At 50.4% G+C, this 7,500-nt stretch overlaps 1 protein-coding gene across 1 annotated transcript in view; it reads left to right on the forward strand.

Annotated features, from left to right (window-relative positions):
* LOC140405777 (myocyte-specific enhancer factor 2D homolog) overlaps positions 1-7,500 on the forward strand; it is a gene marked incomplete at its 3' end in the record, with an annotated part of 266,783 nt that overhangs the window by 251,714 nt on the left and 7,569 nt on the right. The gene's annotated exons all lie outside the window — the stretch shown is intronic.

Here is a 7,500-nt window from a genome sequence, read left to right on the forward strand (position 1 = left end):
GCTGACTCTGGCCGCTGCGCCTAAGTCCGTCTTCCCTCGAGTGCGGAAGATTCAGGGGGAGGGAGGAATCCGATCGAGGAGGGGTTAAGACGTTTTCCGTTTCCGAGGGGGTTGATAGAGAGAAAAGCTGGGCGCGATTCTCCGATCGGGGGGGGGGGGCGGGCAGAGTGTTCGCGCCGTCGCGTTTCGGGACGGTGCGAAACGGGCGCAGGGAGGGGGAGAGGCCGACCCGCCGATCGGTGGGCCCCGATCGCGGGCCTGACCCCCCCGCCCCCCCCCGCCGGAGGCCGCCTCCCTGACCCTTCGTGCAGAGTTCCCGCCGGCAGCGAGCAGGTGTGGACGGTACCGGCGGGACTCTGCATTTTCCGCGCGGCCGCCCGACCCGTCCGGGCCAGAGAACCGGCGGCCCCCGGGCGCGGCCTGGCGCAGGGAGAATCACGCCCACTATCTCCCCTGGCGGCGGAGCGAGGGGGAGAAGAGAATTCCGGGTCAAGTGGGGGGTTGGTGGGCTGAACCTGAAAATGGGAATCATAGAATTTAGAGCGCAGAAGCAGGCCATTCGGCCCATCGAGTCTGCACCGGCCCTTGGAAAGAGCAGCCACACCCCCACCCTCTCCCCGTAACCCAGTTACCCCAACTGACCTTTTTGGACACCAAGGGACAGTTTAGTACGGCCAATCCACCTAACCTGTACATCTTTGGACACCAAGGGGCAATTTAGCACGGCCAATCCACCTGACCCGCACATCTTTGGTCACTAAGGATCAATTTAGCAGAGCCAATCCACCTAACCTGCACATCTTTGGACACTAAGGGACAATTTAGCACGGACAATCCACCTAACCTGCACATCTTTGGTCACTAAGGGACAATTTAGCACGGACAATCCACCTAACCCGCACATCTTTGGACACTAAGGGACAATTTAGCACGGCCAATCCACCTAACCTGTACATCTTTGGACACTAAGGGACAATTTAACACGGCCAATCCACCTAACCTGCACATCTTTGGACACTAAGGGGCAATTTAGCACGGCCAATCCACCTAACCACATTTTTGGACACTTAAGGGACAATTTAGCACGGCCAATCCACCTAACCTGCACATCTTTGGTCACTAAGGGACAATTTAGCGCGGCCAATCCCCCTAACCTGCACATCTTTGGACACTAAGGGGCAATTTAGCACGGCCGATCCACCTAACCACATCTTTGGACACTAAGGGACAATTTAGCACGGCCAATCCACCTAACCTACACATCTTTGGACACTAAGGGGCAATTTAGCACGGCCGATCCACCTAACCACATTTTTGGACACTTAAGGGACAATTTAGCACGGCCAATCCACCTAACCTGCACATCTTTGGACACTAAGGGACAATTTAGCACGGCCAATCCACCTAACCTGCACATCTTTGGCCACTAAGGGACAATTTAGCACGGCCAATCCACTTAACCCGCACATCTTTGGACACTAAGGGACAATTTAGCACGGCCAATCCACCTAACCTGCACATCTTTGGCCACTAAGGGACAATTTAGCACGGCCAATCCACTTAACCCGCACATCTTTGGACACTAAGGGACAATTTAGCACGGCCAATCCACCTAACCCGCACATCTTTGGACACTAAGGGACAATTTAGCACGGCCAATCCACCTAACTTGCACATCTTTGGACTCTAAGGGACAATTTAGCGTGGCCAAACCACCTAACCTGCACATCTTTGGACACTAAGGGACAATTTAGCACGGCCGATCCACCTAACCACATCTTTGGACACTCAGGGACAATTTAGCACGGCCAATCCACCTAACCTGCACATCTTTGGACACTAAGGGGCAATTTAGCACGGCCAATCCACCTAACCCGCACATCTTTGGACACTAAGGGCAATTTAGCACGGCCAATCCACCTAACCTGCACATCTTTGGACACTAAGGGACCAATTTAGCGTGGCCAATCCACCTAACCTGCACATCTTTGGACACTAAGGGACAATTTAGGACGGCCAATCCACCTAACCTGTACATCTTTGGACACCAAGGGGCAATTTAGCACGGCCAATCCACCTGACCCGCACATCTTTGGTCACTAAGGGTCAATTTAGCAGAGCCAATCCACCTAACCTGCACATCTTTGGACACTAAGGGACAATTTAGCACGGCCAATCCACCTAACCTGCACATCTTTGGACACTAAGGGACAATTTAGCACGGACAATCCACCTAACCTGCACATCTTTGGTCACTAAGGGACAATTTAGCACGGCCAATCCACCTAACCTGCACATCTTTGGACACTAAGGGGCAATTTAGCACGGCCGATCCACCTAACCACATTTTTGGACACTTAAGGGACAATTTAGCACGGCCAATCCACCTAACCTGCACATCTTTGGTCACTAAGGGACAATTTAGCACGGACAATCCACCTAACCTGCACATCTTTGGTCACTAAGGGACAATTTAGCGCGGCCAATCCCCCTAACCTGCACATCTTTGGACACTAAGGGGCAATTTAGCACGGCCGATCCACCTAACCACATCTTTGGACACTAAGGGACAATTTAGCACGGCCAATCCACCTAACCTACACATCTTTGGACACTAAGGGGCAATTTAGCACGGCCGATCCACCTAACCACATTTTTGGACACTTAAGGGACAATTTAGCACGGCCAATCCACCTAACCTGCACATCTTTGGACACTAAGGGACAATTTAGCACGGCCAATCCACCTAACCTGCACATCTTTGGCCACTAAGGGACAATTTAGCACGGCCAATCCACTTAACCCGCACATCTTTGGACACTAAGGGACAATTTAGCACGGCCAATCCACCTAACCTGCACATCTTTGGCCACTAAGGGACAATTTAGCACGGCAAATCCACTTAACCCGCACATCTTTGGACACTAAGGGACAATTTAGCACGGCCAATCCACCTAACCCGCACATCTTTGGACACTAAGGGACAATTTAGCACGGCCAATCCACCTAACCTGCACATCTTTGGACTCTAAGGGACAATTTAGCGTGGCCAAACCACCTAACCTGCACATCTTTGGACACTTTAAGGGACAATTTAGCACGGCCGATCCACCTAACCACATCTTTGGACACTCAGGGACAATTTAGCACGGCCAATCCACCTAACCTGCACATCTTTGGACACTAAGGGGCAATTTAGCACGGCCAATCCACCTAACCCGCACATCTTTGGACACTAAGGGCAATTTAGCACGGCCAATCCACCTAACCTGCACATCTTTGGACACTAAGGGACCAATTTAGCGTGGCCAATCCACCTAACCTGCACATCTTTGGACACTAAGGGACAATTTAGGACGGCCAATCCACCTAACCTGCACATCTTTGGACACTAAGGGACAATTTAGCTCGGCCAATCCACCTAACCTGCACATCTTTGGACACTAAGGGACAATTTAGCGCGGCCAATCCACCTAACCTGCACATCTTTGGATACTAAGGGACAATTTAGCACAGCCAATCCACCTAACCTGCACATCTTTGGACACTAAGGGACAATTTAGCGTGGCCAATCCACCTACCTTGCATATCTTTGGACACTAAGGGACAATTTAGCGCGGCCAATCCACCTAACCTGCACATCTTTGGACACTAAGGGACAATTTAGCACAGCCAATCCACCTAACCTGCACATCTTTGGACACTAAGGGACAATTTAGCACAGCCAATCCACCTAACGCGCACATCTTTGGACACTATGGGACAATTTAGCACGGCCAATCCACCTAACCTGCACATCTTTGGACACTAAGGGACATTTTAGCACGTTCAATCCACCTAACCTGCACATCTTTGGACACGAAGGGACAATTTAGCACGGCCAATCCACCTAACCCGCACATCTTTGGACACTAAGGGACAATTTAGCACGAAGGGACAATTTAGCACGGCCAATCCACCTAACCCGCACATCTTTGGACACTAAGGGGCAATTTAGCACGGCCAATCCACCTAACCTGCACATCTTTGGACACTAAGGGACAATTTAGCACGGCCAATCCACCTAACCTGCACATCTTTGGACACTAAGGGACAATTTAGCACGGCCAATCCACTTAACCCGCACATCTTTGGTCACTCAGGGACAATTTAGCACGGCCAATCCACCTAACCCGCACATCTTTGGATACTAAGGGGCAATTTAGCACGGCCAATCCACCTAACCTGCACATCTTTGGATACTAAGGGGCAATTTAGCACGGCCAATCCACCTAACCCGCACATCTTTGGATACTAAGGGACAATTTAGCATGGCCAATCCACCTAACCTGCACATCTTTGGACACTAAGGGACAATTTAGCACGGCCAATCCACCTAGCCTGCACATCTTTGGACACTAAGGGCCAATTTAGCACGGCCAATCCTCCTAACCTGCACATCTTTGGACACTAAGTGCCAATTTAGCACGGCCAATCCTCCTAACCTGCACATCTTTGGACACTAAGGGACATTTTAGCATGGCCAATCCACCTAACCTGCACACCTTTGGACACTAAGGGCCAATTTAGCACGGCCAATCCTCCTAACCTGCACATCTTTGGACACTAAGGGACTTTTTAGCACGGCCAATCCACCTAACCTGCACATCTTTGGACACTAAGGGACAATTTAGCATGACCAATCCACCCAACTCACACATCTTTGGACACTAAGGGACAATTTAGCACGGCCAATCCATCTAACCTGTACATCTTTGGACACTAAGGGACAATTTAGCACAGCCAATCCACCTAACCTGCACATCTTTGGACACGAAGGGATAATTTAGCACGGCCAATCCACCTAACCTGCACATCTTTGGACACTAAGGGACAATTTAGCACGGTCAATCCACTTAACCCGCACATCTTTGGACACTAAGGGACAATTTAGCACGGCCAATCCACCTAACCGCACATCTTTGGACACTAAGGGACAATTTAGCACGGTCAATCCACCTAACCTGCATATCTTTGGACACTAAGGGGCAATTTAGCACAGCCAATCCACCTAACCTGCACATCTTTGGACACTAAGGGACAATTTAGCACAGCCAATCCACCTAACCTGCACATCTTTGGACACTAAGGGACAATTTAGCACTGTCAATCCACCTAACCTGCACATCTTTGGACACTAAGGGACAATTTAGCACGGCCAATCCACCTAACCTGCACATCTTTGGACACTAAGGGACAATTTAGCACTGTCAATCCACCTAACCTGCACATCTTTGGACACTAAGGGCCTATTTAGCACGGACAATCCACCTAACCTGTACATCTTTGGACACTAAGGGACAATTTAACACGGCCAATCCTCCTAACCTGCACATCTTTGGTCACTAAGGGACAATTTAGCACGGCCAATCCACCTCACCTCACATCTTTGGACACTAAGGGACAATTTAGCACGGCCAATCCACCTAACCTGCACATCTTTGGACACTAAGGGCCTATTTAGCACGGCCAATCCTCCTAACCTGCACATCTTTGGTCACTAAGGGACAATTTAGCACGGCCAATCCACCTAACCTGCACATCTTTGGACACTAAGGGCCTATTTAGCACGGCCAATCCTCCTAACCTGCACATCTTTGGTCACTAAGGGACAATTTAGCACGGCCAATCCACCTAACCCGCACATCTTTGGATACTAAGGGGCAATTTAGCACGGCCAATCCACCTAACCTGCACATCTTGGGACACTAAGGGACAATTTAGCGCGGCCAATCCACCTAACCACGTCTTTGGACACTAAGGGACAATTTAGCACGGCCAATCCACTTAACCCGCACATCTTTGGTCACTCAGGGACAATTTAGCACAGCCAATCCACCTAACCACGTCTTTGGACACTAGGGAACAATTTAGCACGGCCAATCCGCCTAGCCTGCACATCTTTGGACACTAAGGGCCAATTTAGCACAGCCAATCCACCTAGCCTGCACATCTTTGGACACTAATGGCCAATTTAGCATGGCCAATCCTCCTAACCTGCACATCTTTGGACACTAAGGGACATTTTAACACGGCCAATCCACCTAACCTGCACATCTTTGGACACTAAGGGCCAATTTAGCACGGCCAATCCTCCTAACCTGCACATCTTTGGACACTAAGGGCCAATTTAGCACGGCCAATCCTCCTAACCTGCACATCTTTGGTCACTAAGGGACAATTTAGCACGGCCAATCCACCTAACCCGCACATCTTTGGATACTAAGGGGCAATTTAGCATGGCCAATCCACCTAACCTGCACATCTTTGGATACTAAGGGGCAATTTAGCACGGCCAATCCACCTAACCTGCACATCTTTGGACACTAAGGGCCAATTTAGCACAGCCAATCCTCCTAACCTGCACATCTTTGGACACTAAGGGACATTTTAGCACGGCCAATCCACCTAACCCGCACATCTTTGGACACTAAGGGGCAATTTAGCACGGCCAATCCACCTAACCTGCACATCTTTGGACACTAAGGGGCAATTTAGCACGGCCAATCCACCTAACCTGCACATCTTTGGACACTAAAATCAATTTAGCACGGCCAATCCTCCTAACCACATCTTTGGACACTAAGGGACAATTTAGCACGGCCAATCCACCTAACCCGCACATCTTTGGACGCTAAGGGACAATTTAGCACGGCCAATCCTCCTAACCACATCTTTGGACACTAAGGGACAATTTAGCACGGCCAATCCACCTAACCCGCACATCTTTGGACACTAAGGGACAATTTAGCATGGCCAATCCACCTAACCTGTACATCTTTGGACACTAAGGGACAATTTAGCACGGCCAATCCACCTAACCTGCACATCTTTGGACACTAATGGACAATTTAGCACGGCCAATCCACTTAACCCGCACATCTTTGGACACTAAGGGACAATTTAGCACGGCCAATCCACCTAACCTGCACATCTTTGGACACGAAGGGGCAATTTAGCACGGTGCAGGTGCAGAGAAACAGAGCGAGAGTGAGGGAAAAGAGAGAGAGAGCGCATTGCCTTGTGCGGGTGTCTGCCTATTCGGCGCATACATGTGTCTGAAGGAGTGTCCCCCCCTGTGTGTGTGTGTACAGGTGTAGGCAGGGGGGTGTACAGATGTATGCAGGGGTGTGTGTGTGTAGAGGTGTATGCAGGGGTGAGTGTGTGTGTAGAGGTGTGGGGAGGGGTGTGTGTAGAGATTATGCAGGGGTGTGTGTGTCTGTGTGTACAGGTGTATGCAGGGTTGTGTGTGTGTGCAGAGGTGTGTGTGTGCAGGGTTGTGTGTGTGTACAGGTGTTGCATGGGTATGTGTGTGTAGAGGTGTAGGGAGGGGTGTGTGTGTCTGTGTGTGTGTGCAGGGGTGTGTGTGTGTCTACAGGTGTATGCAGGCGTGTGTGTGTGTACAGGTGTATGCAGGGGTGTGTGTGTGAGTACAGGTGTATGCAGGCGTGTGTGTGTGCG

This window comes from Scyliorhinus torazame, unplaced genomic scaffold, assembly GCF_047496885.1.
Source record: "Scyliorhinus torazame isolate Kashiwa2021f unplaced genomic scaffold, sScyTor2.1 scaffold_214, whole genome shotgun sequence".
Lineage (NCBI taxonomy): Eukaryota > Metazoa > Chordata > Chondrichthyes > Carcharhiniformes > Scyliorhinidae > Scyliorhinus > Scyliorhinus torazame.